Raw genomic sequence first — 19,462 nt, 5'->3', positions numbered from 1 at the left:
ATTTTTTTTTCTGAAAACCCAAGCTTATCCAGATTGTCACTTAAGCATTTGCCCAGAAATTTGCCCAGAAAACAAAGCGCATCAATCATTATTAGTACGAATGTGAACTTGTTTCGAAGCAGTTGCCTATATTTATATCTTTCGCTTTGATTTTCAAAGAAATATTTACATCTGGACAGCCGACCTCTTTGACGGTACACAGCTTTTCTTATCTATGCTGAACAACAATATCCCGATCTATTATGTTTAAAATTGACAGATGTTTTTATGGGAATGTTCCACCAGTATTACTTGAGTTGATGTTTGTGTATGTATTCAATAGCAGGGATATTCTAGGACAGTATTTTTTCCGAATGGCATTGTACATAGTTTTTGCGACAATATCATGTCGCATAGGAACGTAGTATCTTGCTGATATTTTTGGGCAGCGGTTAATCACATGTATGATATCTACCCCAGAAATATGACATAATCTACATTTTCAAATGCATCTTGGAGCTCCGAGGTCTTCGCTGTCTCTTTTGTTTATTAGGCATTTTGTAGCAATCTCCCGTATTGGATAGCCTTCGAAGTGTGATGTGATGTAGCGGTCAGAAATCGAAGAGAGGCTGCACTTCATGTCGATCTTACTGTCTGGTTCAAGTCTTTGGGAAACATATCCATGCATAGTTGGTTCGGCTGATTTGGGGTTGTGTGGAAGGTCGTCAGGAAGAGAGTGCTTCTTGAGGAGCTCACTGTTGACACGTAGGATATTGTTTTCTTCATTTTTCAGTACTAAGTTAACGAATTATTTTCTAGATATCAGAAAGATCAGAATTGCAACAGAAATTTAAAATATCTAGGGCAAATGAAAGAGCGCCATGGAAAATTGGCTCACGATATGAAATTAACGAAACTTGACTGAATCTAAAAACTCGACATAGAATATACACTATATTTTCATCACGATCTACTGGAGTGGCTCTCTTTCTAATATATTTAAGTACCATGCAATTTAAGAGAAGAAATCATTGAAATTAGCCATACTTATTTTGCACCAGTTTAGACAATTTTTTGAAAAGTGAAAATTAACAAATTAAACATCGGCGTGACTTGGAATCCAACAGAAGAAAGAATTCTGATTGTTAAACATGAAAAATTATCCATATATTTTATTAGCAACCTCAGTTACAATCGGCTCAAAGCTGAGGAAAAAATCTCTCGAAAAATTGACTGTTTCAGACTCTCTCATCTTCAACAAAAACTATGCTGATCAATTTTTAATCCCAATGATGATGTAATATTTCCAATGTAATGATTTCAAACGGATAAAGAGAAGAAAAAAATCAGAAATTACCCATCCCCCCACTTATGATTAAATACAGTCCAACCGTAACCACCCTGTTTTTTGCATATCTAGAACTACAATGTCCAATGAGTCCATTCTTTTTTTTTTCCTTAGGCATTAAAATGTGGTTTGGTAGGGATTCGGCTGCTATTTCTCACGCCGTGTGACTATGTAGATACCCTTTCGTTGACTCAGTGATACTGGGTTAGAAAAAAATAAAAACGACGATAACATTAAATATATAACAACCTCGTTAACAAACTAAATTCTTAACGAAATCGTTGAAGAACGCGTTGGTATGTTTAACTGTTTTACTTCAACGAACTAGTTAGCAAGTCTTACTTACAAACCAACTGATTAATAAGATGAACAATTAACCTAATTGCTGCTGAGTTGTTTAGTCGTTAAAGCGGGCAACAGGTTTAGCTAAGAGTTAAACAAAACTGTTACAGAAGTTGCTCTATAGTTGCTCTTAAAAGGCACATCGCTGCGCACCGCTGCGTCGCATGGGGTCTGCAGGAGCGCCAAGGATTTTTAAAAATAGAATTAAAAGGCTTTAGATAATGTATACTAATGCTTCTAGAACGTCTGGAAAAATGTGTGATTCATAATCTTGTTAGACGCAAGTATGATTAATAAAACGAGGTAAGCATTATGGTTTGGTATATATCATATATACTCGTATAGAAGTCGCACTCCTAATTTAGAGTTAAATCTTTTACAAGATTTTTTCTTTTCATAAGTCGCAGCGAAGTTTTATCAGTCAAAATCGACTATAAAATAGTGCGACTTATACACGAGTGAATATGGTATAAATTTTCTAAATCTTATCTTTTACTTGTTTCAGAATGCGGCCTAGCTAGGATTTTAGTCGAGCAGTTTCTATCAGTTTGTTTTGGCAAACTGTTAAGTTACAGGTATGTTAGTAAATTAACACTGGTCGGTACAAACACAAAAGCGCGCGGGCACACAAACGCACGCACGTCTACCGAATCCCCTTACAAGGTTTTTGTTGGCCCGGAACCATAATAGAAGACACTTACCCAAGGTGCCAAAAGGCTTTGACCGGCGCGGAGTTAGACACTTGATCACGGTGTCATGTAGTGAGACTGAACCCGGAACAATGTGGTTGGGAAGCAAGCTTCTTACCACACAGTCACATCTGCGCCTAAAAACGTAACCGACAAGGAAAATATTAGAACACACACCCTCTGGATTATCTAATATATTTAATTTTAACTGCCAAAGGAAATAACCCATTCATTTTCCTATATCATTTGGTATAAATCAGAATATGCTTATTTCTTAGTATTTGAACTGTTAGAGTTATTTTCACAGTTTATCCTGTACAACCCTTAAACAAGTAAATAGTATTTTCCTAAACAATAGATCCACTTATTTCGGTTACGACTTATTCACAAATATACCAACACTAGCGCCGCTGAGGGTAATATTCTCTGGGAATGCACAAAAGCTCTTTTCAGAGTTATTTACTTTGAATTGTTATTATCTCATATCTGATTAGCCTGTTATTACGTAACATGCTTCACGATTTTAGTATACATACCTTATTAGTATTTCCTCCTATGTTCTATATACTATGGGAACACACTAAAGCCCTTTTGGGGGCTACTTTATTTGAATTCGTACTATCGGGTAACTAATTTCATAACTGACTTCACAATTTGGGTATTCATAACTTACTGGGAATTTCTAAAAACAAGATCCTGTGTAAGACGGTTCGATATTCTCTGTAAATGCACAAAAATCATTTTAAGGGCTACATACTTTGTATTGTTGTTATCGGATTAGCGAAACCAAGGGATAAGCCCCGCTTTCCCAGGAATTACCGAGTACGTCAGCTAGTGTATATATATATATATATATATATATATATTTCTTTTACTATTTTACTTTCTTCAGTAATGATGGTATATGTATGAGAGGGGGGGGGGCAAACGAAATGGAACACATGAGGAGGAGGAAGCGGGGGACAGAAGGCAAGCCTACTAAAAGATAAAAGAGGGAGGGCGAAGGAGAAGAGGTGGGCAATGGTTGTGCTAAGCTGGTTAAGTTTTAGAGTTACGTTCTTCTGACCTGTGAGCGAGTTAGAACCTGCTGACCTCTTTTTCGTTATTGCTGCAACAAAGTTTAACAGATGATTTGCTGCGATAGAGTAATTGTTTTAAGAATGTGAAGTGGTATCTGTAGCTGTTGGAGTGGTTATTGTTACGGAGAGAGAGTGCTGGTGCTGATAGTAGAGCCTGTTGTATAGTGATGGTGGAGATAATTGTGATGGTGGTGGTGGTGGTGGTAATCGTTATCGTGATAGTTAATGAGTTAGTAGCCATGTTGGTAAGGATTGTGATAGTAGTAGTAGTAGTAGTAGTAGTAGCAGTAGTAGTAGTGGTGGTGGTGATGGTTGTAGTGTGGTAGCCATGATAGTTGTTATGGTGGCAGTGGTGTCGGTAGTGGTGGCGGTGGTGTTTGTGGTTGTAGTGGTAGCCATGATGTTTGTTGCAGTGGTAGTGGTGTTGGTAGTAGCGTTTGTGGTGAGGATAATTGTTGTTGTTGCTGTAGTATTATTATTATTATTATTTGTAGTAGTTGTTGTTGTGGTTCTAGTATGTGTGGTTGTAATGGTAGCCGTGATAGTTGTTGTTGCAGTGGTGGTGGTGGTAATGATTGTGGTAGTTGCGAATGTAGTGGTAGCAATAATAGCTTTTGTTGTTGTGGTTGTTGCAGTGGTATTTGTGGTGGTGGTGGTGGTGGTAGTAGTAGTAGTAGTAGTAGTTGTTGTTTTTGTGGTGGTGATACTGGTTGCTACTGTTGTAGTAGTGGTGACAGTGATGGTAGACGTGGATGTTGTGGTCATGGTTGTAGCAATAGTGGTTGTTGTTATGGTGATAATCTTGCTGTTGTGGTGTTGGTAGCAGCAGCAATGATGGTAGTGATGATGATGATGTTGGTGTGGTTGTTGTTGGTGGTAACGTGGTAGTGCTGTTGTTGTTGTTGTTGTTGTTGGTGGTGGTGGTGGTGATTACAATTATTGGGTGCAGGCTTTTGGTTGCTCTTGTTGTTGTTCTTCTTCTTTAGCCCCAGGACAGTTTTGGTCCAGTTACTGGTATTGTTTTACACCATAGCAATGATAAGTGTTCTGCTATTACCAATTGTCTTTTGTTGTTGTTGTTGTGGTGGTGGTAGTGGTGGTGGTAGGAGTGTTGTTTGCTCTTGTATCTTTGGAAATGACAGGAAGTTGCAGGAATGGTCGATGGTCCTCAAGAGCTCTCTTATCGCCTCCACATGTCTTCTCTTTTCCTTCTTGCTTTCTCTATACACCTCTCTCTCTCTGTCTCTCTACCTCTGTATTTCACTCAAGCCCTCTCACTTTTTCTCCCTACTCCCCTCTCTCTTTCTCTCTCTCTGACTCTCATTCACTTTCTCTCTGACTCTCATTCACTTTCTCTCTTTCTCTTCTTACCTCTCTCTCTCTCTCTGACTCTCATTCACTTTCTCTCTTTCTCTTCCTACCTCTCTCTCTCTCCCTGACTTTCATTCAGTTTCTATCTTTCTCTCTCGCACTGTCTCCTTTTCACTTTCTAGCTTTCTCTCTCTCTCTCTCTCTCTCTCTCTTTCTCTCTCACTTTCTCACCCTCTGTACTCCTCTCTTTCTCCTTGACTCTCATTCACTTTTTAGCTTTGTTTCTCTCTCTCTCTTTCTCTCAATGTCTCTCTTTCTCTCTCTCACTCTTTCTTTCTATCAGTCTCTCTCTTTCTCTCTCTCACTCTTTCTTTCTATCAGTCTCTCTCTTTCTCTCTCTCACTCTTTCTTTCTATCAATCTCTCTGTTGTTCACCCCTTCATTTCATTCTTTTTTACATTTTTTTTCTTTCTTTTTGCAATTCTCTTAATTTTTCCCCTTTTCTTTCCTTTTTTTTTGTTCCTATTCTAATCTTTCTCCATATTCTTTCAAGCTAATCTTTCTCTTTTTCTATCTGTCTGTCTGTGCGCTCTCCTTCCCCATTTGTCTTTCAAATCCTGCTGAGGTCAGCTTTACATATTTTATCTTTCTCTGATCAATAACTCATCTACCAATCAACCAAAACACTCGATCAATTTAATCGACTGTATTCTTAACACCTGTTTATTCGAAGAATTTTATTGTTACAGTTGTTGCTGTTGTTGTTAAGGCGGCGAGAATCGTTAACATTCTGGGCAAAGTGGTTAGCGAGATTTTTGTCCATCTTTACATTCTGAGTTCAAATTCCACCAAGGTTGACTTTGCCTTTCATCTTTTCAGGGTCAATAAAATAAATACCAGTTGAGGACTGGGGTTGATATAATCAACTATCCCCTCCCACCAAAAATTCAGGCTTCGTGCCTATAGTAGAAAGGATTATTATTATTATTATTATTATTATTATTATTAAGGCGGCGAGCTGGCAGAATTGTTAGTCCGCCAGACAAAATGCTTTGCGGCATTTTGCCTGTTACTATGTTTTGAGTTCAAATTCTGCCAAGGCCGACTTTACTTTTCATCCTTTCAGGGTTCGAGAAAATATGTACCAGTTGAATCCTGGAGTTGATTCAATTGACACCCTGTCCCCCAAAATTGCTGGCCTTGTGCTAAAACTTGAAACCATTATTATTATTTTATTATTATTATTATTATTATTAAGGCGGCGAGCTGGCAGAATTGTTAGTCCGCCAGACAAAATGCTTTGCGGCATTTTGCCTGTTACTATGTTTTGAGTTCAAATTCTGCCAAGGCCGACTTTACTTTTCATCCTTTCAGGGTTCGAGAAAATATGTACCAGTTGAATCCTGGAGTTGATTCAATTGACACCCTGTCCCCCAAAATTGCTGGCCTTGTGCTAAAACTTGAAACCATTATTATTATTATTATTGAGTGAGAGAGCAGTGCATGCCATCAAAGTGACACTGGGGTAAAATATACGAAGCCCTGTATACCCATCATGACTACTTGTCTGATAAGGGTACACTAGGCACATGCATCACAACCATTATTATTATTATTATCACTATTATTATTATTACAATAAAAATTGGTGAATTGGTAGAATGATTAATGTACCAGACAAAATTCTATTTTTAGATTCTGAATCTTTTGTCATCCTTCCTAAATTGATAAAATGCAATACCAATGATGTACTGGGCTGGATATAATTGACTATAATCCTATGTTGGTGAATTGGCAGGGTTATTAGAGTGTTGGATATAATGCTTCATGGACTTTGTTTCAACTCTCTGTGCTCTGAGATCAAATCCTGCCAAGGTCAGTTTTGCTTATTGTCCCCTTAGGTTACAATATATAACTCACCAGCCAAGGGCTAGGGACTGGCAGATTTGTAAGAGGGTTCGATAACCAGTGGTGTAGCTAGAGTGTGTGCTGCTTGGGGCAGTCCATGAATTTGCTGCTCACCACCTCTGTCTCTTGAAGTCTAAACAAGTTTATACAGCAAAGTCAAAAGCACTGCCCCCTCCTGTAAAAAGGCTGCCTGGGTCTGACCCCACCCTCCTAGTTAGGCTGCTGCAGATGGCATTCTTTGTTGCAGTATCTGCTGTGGGCTCAAATTCCACCAAAGTTTTTAAATAAGCATTAATTAACCTGCGGGTAAATTACCCAACCATGGAACCACAAGTGATTAATGAGAGTTGAAATAGATGAGAAAAGATTGCAACCACCTCCTGCTTCAGTATACTAATGATGAAACTTCAGCCCCCTCCGCACCCCTCAATGCAATCCTATGTTCCTTTGTAAAAAAAAAAAAAAAAAAAACTATTTTTGTTATTATTTACATTTACGGGGCTGTTAAAAGCATGTATGACTACAAGATGGATTTCAGATCTATAAACTAATATATTTCCCACCGCCTTCACGTTTCTTTGTTGTTCTTCTTTTTCCAACGTTGGCCTTGTGCCTAGCTGCGAGGAAATACACATTGAGTTAATGATTACATGTTAATATTCATGGCACGACAGGCGGAACAAGATCACTTGGGAAGAATCCAAGTTGGTCAGCATTGCTTTAAAGTACAGTAGTAATTAATGTATTTCTTTTTCTTTCTTTCTTATATTTTTTTTTGGCAACGAAAACAAAATGGGTTGAATGCATACTATATGCCGTAACAGCTTGTAGGATTTATAATTCAAAATCCACAACACATTATTTTATTATGTATCATTGTTTTGTGCCTCTGGTGGCACTAATTGACTAAATATTGTTTTACTCTGACCTTGGTGGCACTAATCCACTGGAGACTATTTTGTTGTTCCTCTAGCAGGACTAATCCACTAGAAACCATTTTGTTTTGCCTCTAGTGGCATTAATCCACTTAGCACTATTTTGATGTGCCTTCAGTGATACTAATCAATTGGAGACCATTTAATTGTGCCTCTGACGGCACTAATTCACTAAATACCATTTTGTTGTACCTCCAGTGGCAGTAATCCTCTTGAGACCATTTTATTGTGCTTCTTAAACATTATTTTGTGACACTAATCTGCTAGACCCCATGTTGTTCCTCTGATGGAACTAATCAACTAATCAACTACACACTATGTTATTGTGCCTCTGGTGGCACAAATCCACTAAGCATCATTTTCTTGTTTGTCTGGTGGCACTAATCTACTAGAGGCCATGTTGTTGTGCCTCTAGCGGCGCTAATCCACTAAACAGCATTTTATTGTTCTCTGGTGGCACTAGTCCTCTGAACAACTTTTTATTATGCCTCTAGTAACACAAATCCTCTAAACACCATATTATTGTGCCTCTGGTAGAATTAATCCACTAGACACAATTTTGTTGTATCTGTGTTGACACTAATCCACTTAAAACCCTTTTTGTTATGGCTCAACCTATCTGTAGTTGTCAGGGAGTGTTAGTTACGAAGCATGTCATAACCTTTGGATAAGACATTAGGAAGGTTGTGGATATGCTTCTTGAGAAGCCAGAGTTGATTGAAATTTTCTTTGGTAGACTCCAAAATACAGTAGCAATGGTAGCAGCAGCAGCAATTCTATGTATGAATCATGTTTCTCTTTCTCATTCACATTTTTAACATCAGGAACATATATGTACATGTGGGAATATGTGTATGTATATATGTATGGTACTTCCACAGATTTCAGCTATCATAAAATTGAAAAGCGGGGAGCTTTTTCACTTGAATTATATGAAAATCCACAAATATCCATAGAGTATTTACAATGGAAAATATGAAAGAATGGAGTTAGCAAATCATTTTAATACTTTATTTACAATTGTTTCATCATTATTCCATATAATCAATCTTGCATTATTCTGTAACCATTTCAGCAACTAATAATTAATTTTCATGTGTTAGGTAGGATTTAATTTATAATACATGTTGAGCATGATTCCTCAGAATTTCATAAGAAACATGTCAACTGACTCTGAAATCTCGTATATAAATACACACCAAGTTGGGTGTGTCCACATTAACACATTTATGCAATAGAAACAAATGAATGCAAGGAACATTGGATTAAGGAGGACCGTTATATTATGAGGAGATAATTATCTGTCCTGCTAGTTGACAGTTTTGCATGCTGCTATTACAGGATGTCCAAGTGTGCCTACTGCTATTATCAGATGTTAAGATGTCCTCACCCTCATAGTAGCTTCATTCTTTTACGATTAAGTCACACTTACTGTATAGACTTCAAGTGATACATTTTTTCATTGCTTTAACATCTACTTTTCTATGTTTGAATGGGTCAGATGGAATTTGTTAAGGCCTTTTTTTTCTATGGCTGAATGTCCTTCCTGTTGCCAACCCTTACTTGTTTTCAATTACAATAATATTTCCCCATAACTGGAATATTTTTGCAGAAGATGGGAAACAAAGGGCCCTACTTGAACAAAGGTGTCATTTTCTTAGTGTTCACATAATGTCAAGACAAGGAGACACCAACTCACACACACACACACACACACACACACACACACACACACACACACACACACACACACACACACACACACACACACACACACACGCACACACACAAGAGACTTCTTTCACTTTCCATCTACCAAAGTTTTTGGTCCCAGAACCAAGTGATCAGGAAGCAAGTTCCTTAACTGCACAGCCATATACATATGTATGTGTGTGTATGTATGTGTACATATAGGGGTATGCATGTATATATGTATGTTTATATGTGTATGTTTGTATATATATATATATGTACCAGGGACATGCTGCCTGGGTAGACATGGTAGGCAATGCCTGTCCGGAATAAAATAGATCAATAGTAGCATTTTCCTTTTATGGCAAAATATGCATCTAATTAATAAAATTATGAAGGTTACTCTGATTACTCTGCATAAAATATTTTATTTTTTGTAGATTAGGTAGGCATAATTCACCCCTGCATTTCAATCTCAGTATCAAAGCTACACATAGTACTGCTGTAGTACATGTGCTGTGTACATTCCTACAACAATGTTTTCTTTACGTGCTATAAAGGCAGAAGTAAATCTACCTCCTACTCAGTTGTGCACCTGTGTTTCATGTATTTTTTTGTGTTTTACTACATAAATATTCCCAACTGCCTACTCTGAGTAATTACTAACGGCATGTGCCCGAAACATATATGTGTGTGTGTGTGTGTGTGTGTGTGTGTGTGTGTGTGTGTGTGTGTGTGTGTGCGTGTGTGTGTGCATGTATGTGCATATATAAATATTAGTATATGGATATGTGTGTGTGATTTTTTTCAAATCTATATGTCTACATACTTGATGTTATGCACACGCGGATACACACTCTAGACTGCATGCATGCATACACACCACTCACACCACACCACACCACACCATATGTACATGGGTGTGTATGTACATTACCATTTAGAGAGAGAGAGAGAGAGAGAGAGACTTATGTGTCAGACCATAGAAAAAACAAAGAAAATTACACTTGAAACTGGGAGCTCCTACTTAAGTCATTTGACCTTCCTTCAAATGCAAAACCAAAAAAAAAAAAGAAAAAGAAAACAACCCAAAAAAATTTTTTTAGTATTAGTTACTGGGGGAACATTATTTTGTTCAATTTCTGTAATTCTTTAATTCTTAAAAAACAATCTTTTAAAAAAAATTCAGTTTACCCTGTGATGATTGCACGCCTATCCTGCAAAACTGTTAAAAAAGTTGCAAAGAAATTGTCTTTTTAAATTTCAGAGAGATAAGTACTGGTGTGGCTGTGTGGTAAGAAGCCTGCTTCCCAACTACATGGTTCAGGGTTCAGTCCCACTCTGTCACACCTTGGGCAAGTGTCTTCTGTTATAGCCTTAGGCTGACCAAAGCCTTCTGAATGAATTTGATAGAGAGAAACTGAAAAAAGCCCATTGTATATATATGTGTGTTTTCATGTCTGTTCCCCATCACTGAATGACAACCAGTGTTGGTGTGTTTATATCCCCGTAACTTAGCAGTTTGGCAAAAGACTCCAATAGAATAAGTCCCAGGTTTAACAAAAAAATAAATTCTGGGGTTAATTCATTTGGCTAAAAATTCTTCAAGGTGTTGCCTCAGCATGTCCTCTTAATCCGTTTAATGTGTAATGAGTGAAGCAAGTAAAAGATGGTATATATATATACATACAGGGTGTGGTGAAGAAACTGTTGTCTAAACTACGCAAAAAGGAAAATAACACTGACATCTCATTTTAACAGATATATTTACCAAAATTAGATAAAAATATCTTGAAATACTAAAGAGTAAATTTATTCAATAAAATCGCCATTGGTTTTAACCATGGCCTCCAGACGACTTCAGAATCTCCTGTAACTCTTCTGGAAGGTCTCCTTGTTTAAGTTGGTGAATGTTGCCATAATCCTTACCTTCAGTTCATCTTTGGTGTTAGAAGGAGTTTCGTTGGTCTCTCGCTCAACTGCATCCCCTCACAAATTAATCAAGGGGCTTGCAGTATGGAGTGTTAGGTGGCCTTATATATGTAAGGTTGAGGAAAAAGTTTGTGTGCCATGTTAAAATAATGCTTTTTTAAATATATTTTTGTGGTGTGTGTGTTCATTCAGTTCATTATTTTAACACGGCACACAAACTTTTCCCTCAAGCTAGTATAGTATAGTATAGTATAGTATAGTATAGTATAGTATAGTATATATATATATATATATATATAGACATTGAAGCCATGCCAAATCAGACTGGAACTAGAGCAACTCCCCAGCTTACCAGCTCTGGTCAAACCACCCACTCCATGCCAGCATGGTCAACAGACGTTAGATGATGATGATTTACGTATACATACATACATACATACATATATACATACATACATACATATATATATAGACATGATGAACTTCCATACAGTTTCTTTCTACCTAATTCACTCACAAGGCATTGGTCATTAAGTGAAGATACTTGCTCAAGATTCTGTGTAGTGGGACTGAACCTGAAATCATGTGGTTGCAAAGCGAGATTCTTATTGTTGGGAAGAAATAATTGTTGTTTAGCCCCTGGTAAAGTGTTTCACTAGAAATATGCCCAAGAAAGGGTTAAGGCAGTGCTGTCTTATGGTTGCCAGGGTCCACAAGTGTAGGAGCCTAATGCTAATCTATGTATTCTGTTGTTGTGTATCTAAGAGTCCCATTGTAATGCTTTGTTCAGGGGTCTATAATACTGTTATGATGGTCCTAGATTAAGGTATCACACCTAAGGACCCAAAGGTAGAAATCTGATAATTAGGGTTAAGGATTTAATCTTAGTAGCTCAAAAATAAATATTTGATGATAAGGGTTTGATGTCTTACTCTTATAGATATAGTTATCACATGATAAGGATCTAAGGTGTTTTCCACAAAATCTCATGATTAGAATTTAAAGAGCTGCCCTTGATGCTCTAGACATAGGTATCACTTGATAAGGATCTAAGGATTTATCTATTTAGAGTCCAAAGGTTGATAGCTCATGATCAGGGTTTGAAGAGTTGTGTTAAGCCTTTTGATACCAACCCAGCTGAAGCCACCTCTGGCTCTGTAGTACAAATGTCTTGTTTTCAAAAGTTGTGAATTAAAATCTTCCATCACAATTTATGTTCCTAACATTAGCTTAATGATTTTACTAAATTCTTTGTTATATTTAAAATTGATTGAAAGAAACACAGAGCATCTCTACAGAAATACGGTAAGAAAAGGGTTAATTCTCAATAGTTCAGAGGTAGATACGATTTCATGAGAGAAATTTAGAATGTTACTCTTGAATGAAGCCCATAAGTAGTTATAACTTGATGAGAAATTAAAGAATTTCTACAAATGTCTTATTTCTTTATTGCCCACAAGGGGTTAAACACTGAGTAGACAAACAAAGACAGACAAAGGGATTAAATCGATTACATCAACCCAGTGCATAACTGGTACTTAATTTATCGACCCCAAAAGGATGAAAGGCAAAGTCAACCTCAGTGGACTTTGAACTCAGAACGAAACGGCAGATGAAATACTGCTCAGCATTTCACTCGGCGTGCTAACATTTCTGCCAGCTCATCGCCTTAAATTTCTACCAATTTCTACCAATGTCTTAGTCCACCTATGTCTGTGTAGGCACTGATGTCTGGTGTAATTTACTGCTGGATAAGTATCTGTGGTTGCAAGTATTGAGCTTATTCCCTTCTTCCAACTGCATAGTCTTGGGTTCAGCCCCACTGTGTGACACCTTGAGCAAATGTCTTCTATCATAGCTCTGGGCCAACCAGTGCCCTGTGAGTAGATTTACTTGACAGAAACTGAAAAAAGGTGGCAAGCAGGCAGAAACATTAGCATGCCGGGCGAAATGCTTAGCGGTATTTTGTCTGCCGTTACGTTCTGAGTTCAAATTCTGCCGAGGTTAACTTTGCCTTTCATCCTTTTGGGGGTCGATAAATTAAGTACCAGTTATGCATTGGGATCGATATAATTAACTTAATCCCTTTGTCTGTCCTTTTTTGTTCCTTCTATGTTTAGCCCCTTGTGGGCAATAAAGAAATAAGAAACTGAAAAAAAGTAATTTGTATATGCGTGTGTAGGCATGATGTGTGCATGCACATGCACACATGTGTATGCATATGTGTGTGTCTGCGTGTGTGTATGTGTGTCTTCTTGTCTTGACATTGTGTGACTGTTGCCCATTTCCAATATTCTACAAAACTATTTCTGTCTGTGGAGAAATATTGGTTTCAAATTTTGGCACAAGGCTGGCAAATTCAGGGCAGGGAGTAAGTCGATTGCATTGACCCCAGTGCTCAACTGGCAGTTATTTTATCAACCCCTAAAAGGTGGAGGACTATGGAGAAATATTACCATATTAACTTGCTTGAGAACGGGTAAGAGTTGTTGACAGTATAGAAAAATCTACCTTGATAACTTCTGTCTGATCCATGCAAGTATGGAAAAGTAGACATTATCTCTTTTGCATTCAGATTAATCCACCAACAGTAATGCTTATTTATCCACATTATTTTGAATTAATCATGTATTATCTCATAATCTCATAGCTTTGTAATTTTGATGATATGTGATTGTTTATGTTTAGAGTGATATTGTAGGGTTGGTGTGAGAGGTCTGATCTGGCCAATTTGAACATAAAAGCGGATCAAATATTTGAACCAGGTGTGGCCCTGATTGAATGTTAAGGGATTAAAGCAAAGCAGCGATGATGACAACTATGATGGCAATGATGACAATACCAAATTCTTATTCTACTAACTTTGGTAGATATGGCAGAGATGGTAAAAGGGCCGGCTCACAGGAATTAGTGTAAGTGTAGTTCAAGAGCAGATTAATCTTTCATCATCTTAATGACACAAAAGCCAGGGCTAATCTTTGGCACTTAAGAATGACAAGAGCAATGGCAACAACAGAGATGATGATGATGATGATGATGATGGCAATGATGATGAATTGTAAAAAAAAACCTTGTTCTATTTGGGTTTTTTTTTTAAAACCATTCATTTGGTTTACTCCTTATAATAGTTCTGCTCAGGCTGAAGTAACTTAAAGTCTCTTAACAACAACAACATTGGTAGCTGTAGTATCAACAACTACAATAACCAAAATAATGGTTGGTTGCTATGTAAAGGGAATGAAGCTAGTTTGTAAGTTGATCTTCGGTTCTGTGTAATTAGAAGAGGGTCAGCAAAGGAGTTTTTCCCCGGTGAAGGAAGGAGATGGAAAAGAAGAAAAATACAGAGAATAAAGAGAAGGAAAAGGGAAGAGAGAGAGAGAAAGAGAGAGATAGAAGGTGGTGAAGGAGGAGAAAGAGAGAGAAGGAGAAAGAAGACGGAGGAGGAAGAAAAGACAAAGAAGGAAGAAAAATAGAAGAAAGAAAAAAGAAAGAGGAGGAGAGAAGGGGAAAGATGAAAATAAGACAAAGAAGAAGAAGAAGAAGAAGAAGAAGGAACATTAAAGATATGAGTGAAATAAAAGTTGTTGAAAGGAAGAAAGGAGGGAAGAGAGAAAATGATACTGTAAAAGAAGATGAAAAAGCTTGGATATGAAATTTTGGAAAAAGGAGACGAAAAATAAGGAAAGGGACAAAGAAAATGAAAATAGGGCTGAAAATAGAGAAGTTTGAAATAGAAGGAACAGAAAAGAGGGGCTGAAGAAGTTATAAGGAAGCAAAGGAAGTAGGAGAAGTAGTGGGAGGTAAGAAAAGGAAGTAAAGTAATGAAGAGAGGCTGGTACTTCCTGTGAATCAGATACTGCGAAAGGATGAGGCAGAGGGTAGATGTATATGTGGAGAGAGTGACGCACAGACAGATAGACTGAATGGAGATTGAACTTCAGCTCAGTTGAGTCATATCTTGTTGGCTCTTTTTCTGTTGTGAAGTGAATGAGGCAACGAAGTGCTGTGGACTTGTATGTAATGTTTGGTTTCAAACTTATGGATTGAAATGTATATGTGTGTGTGTGTGTGTGTATGTGTGTATATATATATATATATATATATATATATGTATATATATATATATGTATATATATATATATGTGTGTGTGTGTGTGTGTGTGTAGGCTTGGGTTCAGTCTTACTGTGCTGCACTTTGGCAAGTCTCTTATATCAAAGTCTTGAATGGATTCGATATACAGAAACTGAAAGAAGCCTATAGTATGTATGTGTGTGTGTGTGTGTGTGTGTGTGTTTGTGTTGCATTTGTCCCCCACCACTGCTTTAACAATGGTGTTGGTTTGTTTATGTCCCCATAACACAGAAGTGTGGTAGAAGAGACCAATAAAATAAGTACCAGTACTTTAAAAAAGAGTGGAGGCACATGGCCTAGTGAATAGAGCAGCGGACTCGCGGTCGAGGGATCGCGGGTTTGAATCTCAGACCGGGCGATGTGTGTGTTTATGAGCAAAACACCTATGCTCCACGCAGCTCCGGCAGAAGGTAACGGTGAACTTCTGCTGACTCTTTTGCCACAACCTTCTCTCACTCTTTCCTCCTGCATCTTGCAATTCATCTGCGACGGACCAGCGTCCAGTCGAGGTGGGGTACCTATACACCTAGGAAACTGGGAAACTGGCCCTTATGAGCCAGGCTTGTTTTTTTTTTAATTTGTTGCACTGTGTCCGTAAAGGAAGACCTTCTCTCAAGACTTGATCATTTTCGATCAACATCAATGTTTCTGCATCACTGCATTTTTTTCTCTATGTAGAGATCATGGCCCTAACCAAACCCAATTGAACCTCTGGCAAGAAGTGGTCCATTTTAATATGGCTTCCCTCCTTTGACCTGTCCAGCATGGGAAGTCTTAACAGGAGCTTGCACTCTGCTGACATAGTTCTCAGGATCAATGAGGTACTGAAGCCACCACACTGCAAGAAGGACCGGACATGTGGTGGATATGATTGCGGAGTGACATAACATATTAGCGTATAAACAAACTGTGATATGCAGTAATGTATCATAATGTTATATGACTGGTCTGACAGAAGACATCAGTATATTAATAGAGATATGTCACCCTTTTAGCATACAAATTAACTCTGTCAAATGTAATGCTTATTTATTAATATCGTTTTGAATTAATTATGCACTAATCTCATAGCTTCAAGATTTCAATGATGTGATCGTTTATTTTTAGAATGACATTATAGTATATGTATGAAAGGCTGTTTGGCTGGATTGAACATAAAACAGGTAGAATATCTTGGACCAGACATGGCCAGTTTAAATGCTAAAGGGTTAACATAAAAGATTTTTAGATTTAAAATGTGAATATGATTCATATATAGATATATAGAGCAATAAGAAAATGGAGGGGATCAATAGATGGTTCATCAACTTTTAGACATTATATTATGTCAACTTATTTATTTATTTACTAAAATGACAATTACAAGAATATACATACATGTATAACATATTACGCTTTACATATAAAAATATATTAATATATAAAGATTCCAGTAATTATTAAAATATAACATACAGGAATATGAATTGGGAAAATATCTTACAGCTGTTTCAGCCAAGAGGTAAAAATACCTCATTCTACCTTTATTCCTCCTGTAGACTGAAGTAATAAGTAGATGAAATTGAGGTACTTGGGTGTTTCTCTAGGCTTCATCAGAGACTTTTTTAATGAAGTACATAAGGTTAAGTTATAAATAAGGTTAAATTATAGATAGATATAAAATAAATAAAAAATACACACATTTAAATACTCATACATTATATATATATATATATATATGTATATATATATGTTGAAACACTCCTGTCACAACCTTGGACCTTGAAGACTGCTTTAATGCAAGAAAGTATACTAGTCCCTTAATATTTGATATTCAATATTTCATCTATTCAATAAGACAATCAATACTTCATTTCATTTTACTATATATATATTATCTATACTATATATTCTATATTCTACATTAATATTATAAAGAATATAAATGAAACATAAAAACAGAGTTGGAATTCCTTTGAATAATATATATCCCTCTATACACAATCATACAAACCCCTTTATATATATATATATATACATACAATTAAGCTCCTACACGAATCTGGTGTAATAACAGCAATACTGCAAAGACTATGATTTAAAGAAAAATGGTCTTTTCTATGTCATGTAACTTTAAAAGCCATTTTATCGTCATAAAATTTCAATTTACTTCCCCAATCTGGCAGCAAACCAAAATTACTTGATTCATTTTAATACTAGTAAATCTTCTACCATCATACCCATTGTAGAGATTTTCATCTCTACAAATTGAAGCATGCCATCTTCTACAAGAGCCTTCTGCAGGATTGCAGAGAGAAGGAATGGCAATCATGAATTTTCCCAATTTAGGTTTGCTGTAGGAGATTTCCTTCCTGCCCAATTGGAATGCAGGATCCTTACAGATATTGGAATGGAAGAGAAAGAGCAAAGGGTGGCTGTACACGGGGTGGAAGAGGCAGCAGAAAGACTCTCTTGCTGGTTATGGATGGAACAAGAGAGAGGAGTTAAGCCAGAAACCATGAGGAGATGATGAACAGTAATTTGGCCATCTCTGCTGACCCACCAACAGGAGGGTGTTATGGTTCAGGGTCGAAACACCAGATGATCATTGGATACCATCGGATGACAACAGTTCCTCCTGGTCAAAGCTCTATTCTGTTTGGTGAGTGGAAAAGAAGCACCTTCTTGGTGTTATCAATAACAAAGATAGATGATAGAGTATTGGATACAAGGTGTCATAATGAATTAGGACTGTGGTGTGATGTGCTACATCAGTAAATCCTGAGAACATAGAGTACCATGTATCTTCTACTATGGTCCTGGGTCAACTAAAGCCTTGTGAGTGGATTTGTTAGATAGAAACTGAAAGAAGGCGAGTGGGCAGAAATGTTAGCACGATGAGTGAAATGCTTAGCGGTATTTCGTCTGCCGTTACATTCTGAGTTCAAATTCCACCGAGGTTGACTGCCTTTCATCCTTTTGGGGTCAATTAAATAAGTACTAGTTGTGCACTGGCGTCGATATAATCGACTTAATCCGTTTGTCCCTCTTTGTCTCCTCTGTGTGTTGCCCCTTGTGGGCAGCAAAGAAATAAGAAACTGAAAGAAGCCCATCATATATCATCATCATCATCATTACTTTAATGTCAACTTTTCCATGCTTGCATGGGTCAGATTGAATTCTTTTTAATGAAGATTTTCTGCAACTAGATGCCCCTCCTGTTGCCAACCCTCACCTTTTTCCCAAGCATGGTAATATTTCCTTGTGACCAGAACTGTTCTTGCAGAATATCAGAAATGAATTACACTGCTTGTATGACGGTGACACTCATTTACCACAATCATACAATGTATGTATGTATTTTATTTATTTATGTATATATTTATTTATGTATGTGTGTGTGTATGTATGTGTTTTTATGTGTGTGTGTTTGTACATGATGGTTGTAAATGAGTATGATATTTGTTTCCAGTCTTCTGTTAAAAATGTGTCCGGCCATGGGAAATATTATACCTTACTTGGAAATAGGTGAAGGTTTATGTGAAGGGCATCTGGGTGTAGAAAATGTGCCTTAAAGAATTCTGTCCGACTCATACAAGCTTGGAAAATTGGACATTAATGATGATGCTTGTCTATCTGTCTGTCTGTCTGCCTATTTGTCTATCTGTATCTACACACACACACACACACACACACACACACACACAGAAGATGGACTTCCACATGGTTTTCGTCTATCAAATTCCTCTCACATGGTACTGATCAACCCAAGGCTAAAGCGAAAGATACTTGCTCAAAGTGGCATATAGTGAGACTGGGGACTGAACTTGAGACCCTGTACTTTGCAAAGTGAACTTATTAACCACACAGACAAAACCTGTAACCATCTGGATAATGTTATGTCTCTCTTCCTTATTTTTTTTCTCTCTTACTCTTCCTTTCTCTCTCTCTCTCCCTCCCTCCCTCTCTCCCAGTCTCTCTCTCTCTCCCAGTCTCTCTTTCTCCCTCTCTCTCTCCCTCTCTCTCTCCCTCTCTCCCTCACTATATCTCCTTTTTCTTTCACTCACTTATCTTATTCTTTCTTCCTCACTCTCTCTGCTATAATTCTTCTCTGTCTCTCTGTCTGTCTCACTCTC

General features: G+C 37.3%; 1 protein-coding gene and 1 long non-coding RNA gene across 5 annotated transcripts in view; one reads left to right on the top strand and one right to left on the bottom strand.

Moving 5' to 3' along the window:
- The window catches only part of LOC115218782 (dTDP-glucose 4,6-dehydratase), a 138,397-nt gene that overhangs the window by 22,569 nt on the left and 96,366 nt on the right, over positions 1–19,462 (top strand). The gene's annotated exons all lie outside the window — the stretch shown is intronic.
- The window catches only part of LOC118766007, a 22,943-nt gene continuing 21,329 nt past the window's right edge, over positions 17,849–19,462 (bottom strand). The window contains exon 3 of the long non-coding RNA XR_005001930.1: positions 17,849–17,981. This is a non-coding gene — a long non-coding RNA (uncharacterized LOC118766007). The remainder of the gene's footprint in view (positions 17,982–19,462) is intronic.

Source organism: Octopus sinensis, linkage group LG14 (assembly GCF_006345805.1).
Source record: "Octopus sinensis linkage group LG14, ASM634580v1, whole genome shotgun sequence".
Lineage (NCBI taxonomy): Eukaryota > Metazoa > Mollusca > Cephalopoda > Octopoda > Octopodidae > Octopus > Octopus sinensis.
Note: the sequence above shows the minus strand (reverse complement) of the source record. Positions and strands in the feature narration are given on the sequence as shown.